The 10,230-nt window shown below is 40.9% G+C and overlaps 1 long non-coding RNA gene across 1 annotated transcript; it reads right to left on the minus strand.

The window, feature by feature from the left end:
• Positions 1-6,774: 6,774 nt before the first annotated feature.
• LOC141048171 (uncharacterized) lies at positions 6,775-9,917 on the minus strand. The gene is made up of 3 exons (XR_012219977.1): positions 9,856-9,917; positions 7,469-7,503; positions 6,775-7,158 (listed from the first exon to the last, which is right to left on the minus strand). It is a non-coding gene; the product is annotated as an uncharacterized lncRNA (long non-coding RNA).
• Positions 9,918-10,230: the final 313 nt, after the last annotated feature.

Here is a 10,230-nt window from a genome sequence, read left to right on the forward strand (position 1 = left end):
TAAAGACTCCTGGTTTTTTGCACTGTTCATCCCTAATTTTTTCTTTTTTCAGGCGACTGGGGGCCAGTATATTTCTAAGAGTAGAGGATCTTTTAAAGGTTAGTCCTGGTTTATTTGGTAGCATACTCCCCAACACTGGATCATTAAGAAGAACAGACCAATGATCCTGTAAAATATTCCTAATTTTTTTATTTTGTTTAGTAAAATTAGTTAAAAAGTTTAAGGAGAAACTATCATTCTCTTTTTCTTTTTTCTTAGGATTTACTAGGTCCATCTGTTCCAAACCTGCGCACTCATTATATGCTTTTTCTAGCAGTTTTTTTGGGTAGTTTTTCTCAATAAACCTATTTTTCAATTCCTTGGCTTGTAATACAAAATCTGACTCTAAACTACAATTTTTCTTAATCCTTTTATGATTATGTTTCAGAAGACACTGTGAACAGGAGTGTCATTCTGATGAGAAAGGAAATTTACTGGATTCACAGGTTGCAGACTCTGCAACCATACGGTTTAAATGAAATATCTGACATCTTTAAATAATTTTGGTGCTCTGCATATTTGTCTGCTAAGGATTAGAGTAGTATTGGCATCTGATAATTGTGTGATGTCCATGCTATAACATTACAGCAAGGGAATGATCATATCGCTAACATATAAAGAGATACAATCGGATACAATGTGGAGCCTTTGGCTGAGAGAACAGAAAAGTTTCTTGAGTGCAGAGCATGGGTCTGCTGTGCAGGATCAAATCCGCATAGGAGTACATACATTAATTAATATATGATCATCTGCCTGAAATATAAGGAAAGTAAAAGTATAATATGTTGAATGAAGGGTTAATACTGAAAGGAAAATATAAGTGCAGTTATATAAGAGATTTGTTAATGTTGTTCTCTTAATTGATATGATGTACCAAGAATTTTAGACTTTTATTGAGTATAATCATAATTTTATTATAATGTTTTACATTTTTTCTAGTGTGAAGTTTTACATATGTGTGTTTTTATATAAGTGTGTTTTATAGATGAATTTTAGTGATTTTTGTGATTTTACATTATGTTGATAGTTATGTGTGAATTTTTTTAAGTGCAATGAGCACCTACCTCACTTCCTGGGGGAGTTAGTATATAAGGAGAATGGAATGTGATGCCAGTGTAACTTTGCTCCTGAGGAAGTGTACAGTGTGTACACGAAACGCGTAGAGTTTATGGAATAAAAAGAAAGTTATAATCACTGCTTGGTCCTTGGATTAACTCCTTGTGAACTTTGGACTGGAACAGCGCGATCCTGAAAGCCGGACTTCTCTCCTTCCTATATATGCAATTCTAGTGACCGGCTGATTGCTGCAGTTCATCGGATCCTACCCATTTGTGCTTATGGTTGTTGTGTTCCACACAACTGAACCAGGTGAGTGGATCCATATCTGTTGAAACGTTTATATCATTGGATAAGACCCTATTGTGCGCTTCTGTCTCCCCCTTTTATGGACAGGGATCTGGCACCTTCTTCGTCCTCGCCGGGATGTTACAGCAGGCTGTGGGGAGCCCCGGATCTGGCCAGTTGGGCTGCTGCTCATGTTGCCCTGCTCCTCCAGTATGGCTGATGGTGCAGCAGCAGACGGTCCTGGTGGTGGGGTTTGTGGCGCAGGCAATGGGTTCTCCTGAGAGGATTCTTCACCCACACTTCTTGTAGGGGGAGAAGATGGGCCAGCCACCTCATCCCCTACAGGATCAATGATGGGCTCTGTATCTGAGCCCGTTCCTCTATCCATAAGGTTGGACTGAGTTCTGTTATGAAATAGAACAGAGCCAAAAATACATTAATATTTTTGGCCCTGTAAAGTATCGGTGTAATGTGGTGTGAGGTATCTACTTACGGTCTCAGATCCAGAATACGGGCGAGGAAGGAGAGGCAGTCATAATAGATGTATTTTCGCTTGACGTAGGCCGCATCATCACTCCTGGACCGCTGCTGACGTTCCCGCCTGTACTGATCGCAGATGCTGTGCCAGCGTCTCATCACATCTTCCACTAATAATAATCTTTATTTTTATATAGCGCTAACAAATTCCGCAGCGCTTTACAGTTTGCACACATTAGCATCACTGTCCCCGAAGGGCTCACAATCTAACTTCCATATCAGTATGTCTTTGGAATGTGGGAGGAAACCGGAGTACCTGGAGGAAACCCATGCAAACACGGGGAGAACATACAAACTCCTTGCAGATGTTGTCCTTGGTGGGATTTGAACCCAGGACCCCAGCGCTAACCACTGAGCTACCGTGCCGCCCTACTGAAATGTGACAGGAAATATTCTCAATTTAACATATTTGATCGGTCAAATTTGCCACCAGTAGTCTAGGCATGTGGCCTTCTGGGGTGTGCTTTCTACCCAGGGTGGCATATCTAATTGGGGCATCCAGGCCAGATACACAGGGTCAGAATAGTTCATGTATCAAGTAACTACACTTAATAACTTGGTTGGCTAAGAGGCTGAGGAGCTTGTGGCCTGGGCCAAATTATGGCAGTGTCAAACCATGTGTCACATCAAAATCCACCCGCCTCATGAGGAAAAAAGTACAAGCACAGGAAGGGGGGGCTGATTCTATATGCATTTTTTGATGCAAGGTAATTTTAATCATTTTTTGGCTTGTACTTACTCAGTTTCTGCTGCTCCTCACGTGGCTGATCACCAAAATCATGGAACATCTGGCGACATATGCGCCTTCATGACGCCTCCTTTCTTGCCCGGTTCGCATAATGGGCATCACGTTGGTCCCAGAGTTCTGGCCGCTCCTGCACCAGTACAATGAGCATCTCCACATTGAGGAAATATGGCGCCATGACGCTGCTGTACTCCGTGGAGCTCATTTGCATGTCTAGGCTTCCTGATGATGGATTGGCCCATTTCCTGTCACCAGCCAAAAGACCTGCATATTTCTCGCAAGTCACACGTGTGGCCCATGTGTAATCTGTATTTTTTGCACACCCATAGACTTGCATTGACATACTACGGGCGTAGTACGCTGACAATCGCAGCATGCTGTGATTGGCACGGACTGTAGAATACGGACGAGAAATATACGGCTGTTGGGAGCAAACCCATAGAGAATCATTTGTCCGTGTGTAATGCGTGCTTTTAACGCCTCTCACTCGTCCGTATTCCTCTCTAGTGTGACCCCGGCCTTATTAGTAGCCACTGGATCTCCATGGCTCTTCCTGGCAGCTGATAGAAGATAAAACACTGGGGCTGACTATTCCTTCTGAATATGGGGTCCAGCAGTGAAGTGCCCCCTCACCTCCACTACATGCAGTCTTCAGATGGGATTTTCTGTGTGCTCCCCAAAACTGCTCTTCTGCCCCACCATGTACTCTGCTGCCTCCTCACCTCTGTATGTGAGGGGTAACCCTTATCTCCCTCTTTGCTCCCAGCTTGTGCAGCTGTTTGTCAGGTGCAGGAGAGATAAGGGTTAAATCCCCCATAGTGTTCCCCCTGTGATCTGTGGCTTATCACATCCACTCCATAGACTACAATAAGGATTCCCACCCCCTGCCTGTCAGCTCCTGTCCATATGTGATGGGAATCTCTGCATGTGGAATACAGGTGGGGACTCAGGAGCAACATTTTTCCAATGTTCCCAATTTATTTCTTGAGCAACCGCTATTACTTGTTACGATAAGCTTCATTGTAACAAGTATTGTCAGGCTATGTTCACATGAAACTAATTTGTCCAAGTGCTGTCTGTGAAAAAAATAAATAAACCCGACCTCAGACAGAGCGCTAGGAGCAATGTTATGGAATTGGGCTATCCAGATTACAGTCAGAAAATGTCTGTGTGAGAAGTGTCACAGCACCCACCAGTCTGTTCTGTATTTCGGATGAGACTCACTTGTTGAAGTCTATGGGTGTGCAAAAATGTAAAAAAAAAATGGATCCCATATGAATCATCCCTATAGCATCCGATTTTTAATAAATAATAATAATCTTTATTTTTATATAGTACTAACATATTCCGCAGCAGTTTACAGTTTTGCACACATTATCATCACTGTCTCCGATGGGGCTCAGAATCTAAACTCCCTATCAGTATGTCTGGATTGTAAGAGGAAACCGGAGAACCTGGAGGAAACCAATGCAAACTCCTTGCAGATGTTATTCTTGGTGGGATTTGAACTCAGGACTCCAGTGCTGACCACTGAGCCACCATGCTGCACTTCCATTACTAACAATGGACACAGTATTTTGTAAATTTTATTCACTTCTGATATATAAAAATGGATGCTATACGGTTGACATTACAGATGGAAAATCATCTTTTTCTAGATGAAAATAACAATTTTTTTATATGCTGTAGAGATCCACCAAATGAGTGGACGGGGATTTACTTGCTTGGCCGGTCTTTGAGGCATACGCGGGGACACTCCGGGTTAAACAGTTCATTCGGTTTATTAGACATCAGCATAAACCGCTCTTCATGAGTATAATAGCGTGTAGCTTCCAGTACAACATCCGTTAAAAAATGGATGCTATACGGTTGACATTACAGATGGAAAATCATCTTTTTCTAGATGAAAATAACAATTTTTTTATATGCTGTAGAGATCCACCAAATGAGTGGACGGGGATTTACTTGCTTGGCCGGTCTTTGAGGCATACGCGGGGACACTCCGGGTTAAACAGTTCATTCGGTTTATTAGACATCAGCATAAACCGCTCTTCATGAGTATAATAGCGTGTAGCTTCCAGTACAACATCCGTTAACATGCAGAATTATCACATAAAGCATGCAAAGTCTTTTACTGACCCTGGCCAGCGTTACTCACAGTTCATCACTCACGGGATAGCAGGGAAGCAGCCGCAATGGGTTCACTGTTCCAGACAGTGCCTCGCTCACTAGGCAGTCTACAGGTCCAGAGCCACAACCAGGCAGTAGTTACCCTACGTAGAGCCATCACAGACTCTACCAGGTCCGGGCCTTTCCATGTGCTCTTCCAGGAAGTTCAGTCCCAGACACTTCCAACACACACAGGCCTTCCGGGACCTTGCACTCTGACCACTCAGGATCAAACACACAACCCATGTGATCAGACCTCAGTCACATTATATATTCCAAACCACCCCCATATGTGGTCAGTGTATGTGTGGCTAGCCGATCCCGCCCAGCTCTCTGACTAGCCCTATAAGCCGCCCTTATAGATAAACAACTCGTGGACTACAAGTCCCAGTATAACAATGCTATTTTGGCTTACAATGCAGAGAACCTCTGCGACACATACTTGACATTTACAACCATGCCGGTCACTGTTTCACCATCAAGGAAATGCCCACATGCATATTCTGAGTCGCATATGCAGTTCCCCCTAGCTTTAACAGAGGTTACTGCACCACAATGCTCATGTAAACTTAATCACATAAGCAACTGCTTTTTATAAAGTGATAAAATTAATATTATGCAGAATTAAAGGGTGATCCGAAACCGAAGGTGACTTTCATACTAAATTTAATTCAATAATCTAATCACTTTTCTAATATATTTCAAATAAAAAATTTCTACCTTTCCCTCTCTAATTTTTCTTTTTTTTTTGTTACCTCCAATGACATTTTGTTTGAGAATTCCAGTGCATTTTGGGGTACTCGCAGCGGACATTATTACAGGGCAGAGGCCACTGCCACAGCTGCTTTCCCCACCATGAAATAAAGCATCATCTGTTTCAGAGACTGGACTGGTCCCTGCTGGGCGATCTCTTCTCCTTAGAGCCAGCCAGAGAGCGCACTGTCACTGTGCATTCAAAGGAATATAGCACAGGGAGCTCATACGCTTAGGCTATGTGCACACATTGCGGATTCACCTGCGGGCTTTTCTGCGCGGAAACGCAGGTAAAACCGCAGGTAAAGTGACCTGCGGTTTTCCTGCGGATTAGCCTGCGGTTTCACACCTCTGCTATGTTAAAGGTGTGAAACCGCTGTGGAATCCGCACAAACAATTGACAGTATAACAAAAAGACACGTCACTCCGATAATACGATAAGGGGTGCTCAGAACAGGATACCAGTCCCAATAAATCATATAAGAAAAAAATCCGGCACTCCCAAATGCAAAAAAGAAGTTCCTTTTTATTTTTCACAGCTTAATAATCCACATGATGTACATTCAATAACGTTTCAGTCTCTATAATGGACCTTCTTCAGACTGAAAGTGACACAATGAAAGAAAAAAGAAAACAAAAATTACATAAATAAAATAAAACAAAGCTGGTTCTCAAAATGCCTATCAAAATACAAATACTATCAATGAAGACTAGATCTGCACAGGAAACCAGATTATATAAGAGTGAATCATATGCGCATCATATTTATCTAGTGGTCACAAAAATAAGAACACATAGTAATCATATACAAATTTCAGAGAGGTAAAGTATCCCATATGAGACAACACCAAAAAAATATCATACAGCATAATATAGAGAAATACAAATACAGATGGAACTCCCAATGCACGGGTTACTGAAGAGATCTTCCATATAGCTATCAAATCGTCATTTAGCTAATATCATTAACGAAAGCAAGTGAAAAAATGCCCAAAAGACTGACATCAGAGATCTTAAAAAAAAAAAAAAAAGGGGAAAGGGATAAATAGCTAGTAGAGCAGAAATACTCAATGACCTAGTATATGTCTAACAACTTGAATAATATTATTAAGGTTCAAAGTGACCAAATAAGTCACAATCATGTTGGTTAATCTAAATAGACTCCACTGCTTCAAAAAACAGAGGCTGAACAGTCCAACTGACATTCATAAACGCAGAAAAAGTGCAAAAAAAGTAATGCAATAGTGCTTACCATGTGGAGCTGTGAGGATCGTCACGTGCAGGAAAACATGCGCTGTCAGTTGTATGCTGCCATAGGAAAAAGTGCGCTACTGGCGGTTGTATGCCGCCGGGATATATACCCGATGGGAGTGCGCGCACATGCGCACTGGTGTAAACTCACAACTGGGGAGAGGCCGAGAGTGAGAGGTGAAACGCTCCATGGAGCGCAAACCGGAAGTGCGTCATAGAGACTGCCCGCGACCGGAAGTAGTGGAACGCAGTATAGATGAAGCGATATATTCAATGGTGACTCATTCCTTCAATGTGGCTAATCCCTCAATGCAGTGACACTAGATAGAAAGAAACAAATGCGCGTTATATGGCAGCAATTTATATGTTGCGTAATGTACAATGTTAATAAGAGAAAATAAGGAAAATTAATTTATTATCATGCTCAAACAAAAAGAAGAATAGGGAAAAGGGGAACAAAGAAAAAATATATAAAGTAAAAATATGCATAAAACTAGAAAAAAATTAGAAAATAACTACATAAAAAACAGACAAATAACTAAAGAAAAAATAAAAAATATAACTATACGATGGGAATCAGAAAAACAAAAAATGAAAATTAAAAATAACAAAATATTATAAACACCATACCCCTCAAAAGATACTTTCTAACGAGATTGCTGCTGCTGTGAAAAAATGAAAAAAAAAAAAAAAGGGGGGGGGGGAAAGAAAAAGAGGGTTAAAAAAGATCTCATGATATCAACCTTAAAATAAACTCATAACATCGTATTCTCTATTCAACCCTTTGGGTTCCAAAGTTTGTAACGAATGAATCCAAAAGGCCTCTCTGAGCTTTAATGATTTAACCTGATTGCCCCCTCTTCTATGTGCTGGAATGTGTTCGAGGACAAGAAACTTTAATTGGGCTATAGTATGTCCCGCATTATGGAAATGAAACGGTATGGGTAGATGATGGCGTCCACAACGTATATCTGACTTATGGTGAGAAATCCTATCTTTCACGTTCTGTGTCGTTTCACCTACATACAATTTGCCACAAGGGCATTTAATCGCATACACCACAAATTTAGAATCACAGGTGTAGTACCCCTTGATAGGGATGTCTACACCTGTCTGTGGATGTGAAATAGAGGAACCTTTCAAGACATTAGCACATTGTGCACACTGTAAACACGGAAAGGTCCCTCTTTTCTGTGTTTGGAGAAAACTTTGCCTAGAAATTTTTAATGCAGAGCCAATATCTGCTCGAACGATCTTATCTCTCAGATTATTGGGTCTCCTAAAACATGGGAGAAAAGGGACCTGAAAATCGGGTATCTTCGGGAAACTATCCCGAAGTATAGACCAATGTTTACGGATTTTCTTGTGCAGTCTGTACATGAAAGGATGGAAAGTATGCACGAAGGGAATTCTAGAACCCATACTCAGTTTATTGCGGGAACGGTTGTCATCCCGGCATTTCTTGAGCAAATGGCGGGGATAACCCCTCTCCACAAATTTATCTTCCATACTATTTAATCGTGTGGAACATATTAGGGGATCACTAACAATCCTTTTAACTCTATCAAATTGTGAAATGGGAATTGATTTTTTCACTGCCACTGGATGACAGCTTTGGTATAGCAACAAGTTATTCCGGTCCGTTTCCTTTGTAAATAAATCTATCGAGAGATTACCAGAGGAATCTTGTATAATCAAAGTATCTAGAAAACTAATACTAGTTTTATGACTATTCAAGGTAAAGGTCAATTCAGGCCAAACACTATTGAGGTATATATGAAATTCCTCTAATGAGTCAAGTGATCCATGCCAAAGGCAAAATACATCATCGATGTACCTACGCCAAAGTAAACAATGAGATTGGTAGTTGTCATGTGGATATATGAATTCTGATTCAAACTGAGCCATGAAGCAGTTGGCATAGGGGGGTGCCATATGCGACCCCATAGCTGTCCCCTGTATCTGAAGATAAAAAGAATCTTCAAAAAGAAAAAAATTCTCTGTCAGTACCATTCTCAATAAATCCATCAAAAAATTAATGGCATTAGGCTCAATTGTAGACCTCTCTAATAGAAGTTTAGTTGCTCTCATTCCCTTCTCATGTTGAATAGAAGTATACAAGCTGTTAACATCAAAGGTCACCAATAAGGTGCCTTCTGGTAATTGACCAAAACTCTTTATAATCTCCAGAAACGCCCCAGTGTCCAAAATAAAAGAGGGAGTATCCTTAACTAATGGAGTAAGTGTTCTCTCTAGAAGTTGGGACAAAGGGGATAAAATGGAGTCAGTTGATGCGACTATCGGTCTACCTGGGGGATTATAAAGCCTTTTGTGTATCTTTGGGAGTGTGTAGAAAACAGGAATAATCGGCTCTATCTTAGATAGAAAATCTCTCGTCTTCTTATCGATCGTACCTTCCCCCAATGCACGTGTCAATATCTCCTCAACTTTATCCTGAATAGATCTTGTGGGATTATGAGGTAGTGGTAAATAAACCTCCCTATTCATAAGTTGTAATAAAATCTCGTTGCGATAAGCTGAGCGGTCCATAACGACCGTGGCTCCCCCCTTATCCGCTGGTTTGATAATTATATCATGATCATGGATTAGGGCTTGTAAGGCATCCCGTTCTGTCTGATTCAAATTAGAGCGGAAACTCAATTCACCCTTGGTGATCTGTTTAGTATATAATAAAACTTCCTTCTCTATTAGGGAAATAAAAGTTTCGACCGGTGGACTTGTTCTAGGTGGATTAAAGGTACTCTGTAGTCTAAGGCCCAAATCAGTAATGTTCACCGGTGTTTTAACATATTCTAATCCCCTAGATGGAGTGGGTAACTGTGTACCAAAATGAGCCTTTAGCCTCAGGTTCCTATAGAACCTTTGTAGATCTAGATCTAACTGGAAGGTGTTAAATTTATATGTAGGACAAAAAGACAGTCCTTTTTGTAATAAAGCTATTTGTGAGGGATCTAGAGATTTAGAAGAAATATTCACAACCAGATTTGTTATGTTACCTGTCTCGTGCTCACTATGTGGCGATTGGTGTCTGTGGCACTGGCCACCCCTCCTCGTCCTCTTTTGTTTTCTTTTTTCTTTCATTGTGTCACTTTCAGTCTGAAGAAGGTCCATTATAGAGACCGAAACGTTATTGAATGTACATCATGTGGATTATTAAGCTGTGAAAAATAAAAAGGAACTTCTTTTTTGCATTTGGGAGTGCCGGATTTTTTTCTTATATGATTTATTGGGACTGGTATCCTGTTCTGAGCACCCCTTATCGTATTATCGGAGTGACGTGTCTTTTTGTTATACTGTAGTTGACCATACACACGGGCACCCGCTACTACTGGTTTTTCGAAGAAGAATTATTTTTGTGAGATGTCTGCCAA

This window comes from Dendrobates tinctorius, unplaced genomic scaffold, assembly GCF_039654945.1.
Source record: "Dendrobates tinctorius isolate UK_male_01 unplaced genomic scaffold, ASM3965494v1 ptg000011l, whole genome shotgun sequence".
NCBI classification, from domain to species: domain Eukaryota; kingdom Metazoa; phylum Chordata; class Amphibia; order Anura; family Dendrobatidae; genus Dendrobates; species Dendrobates tinctorius.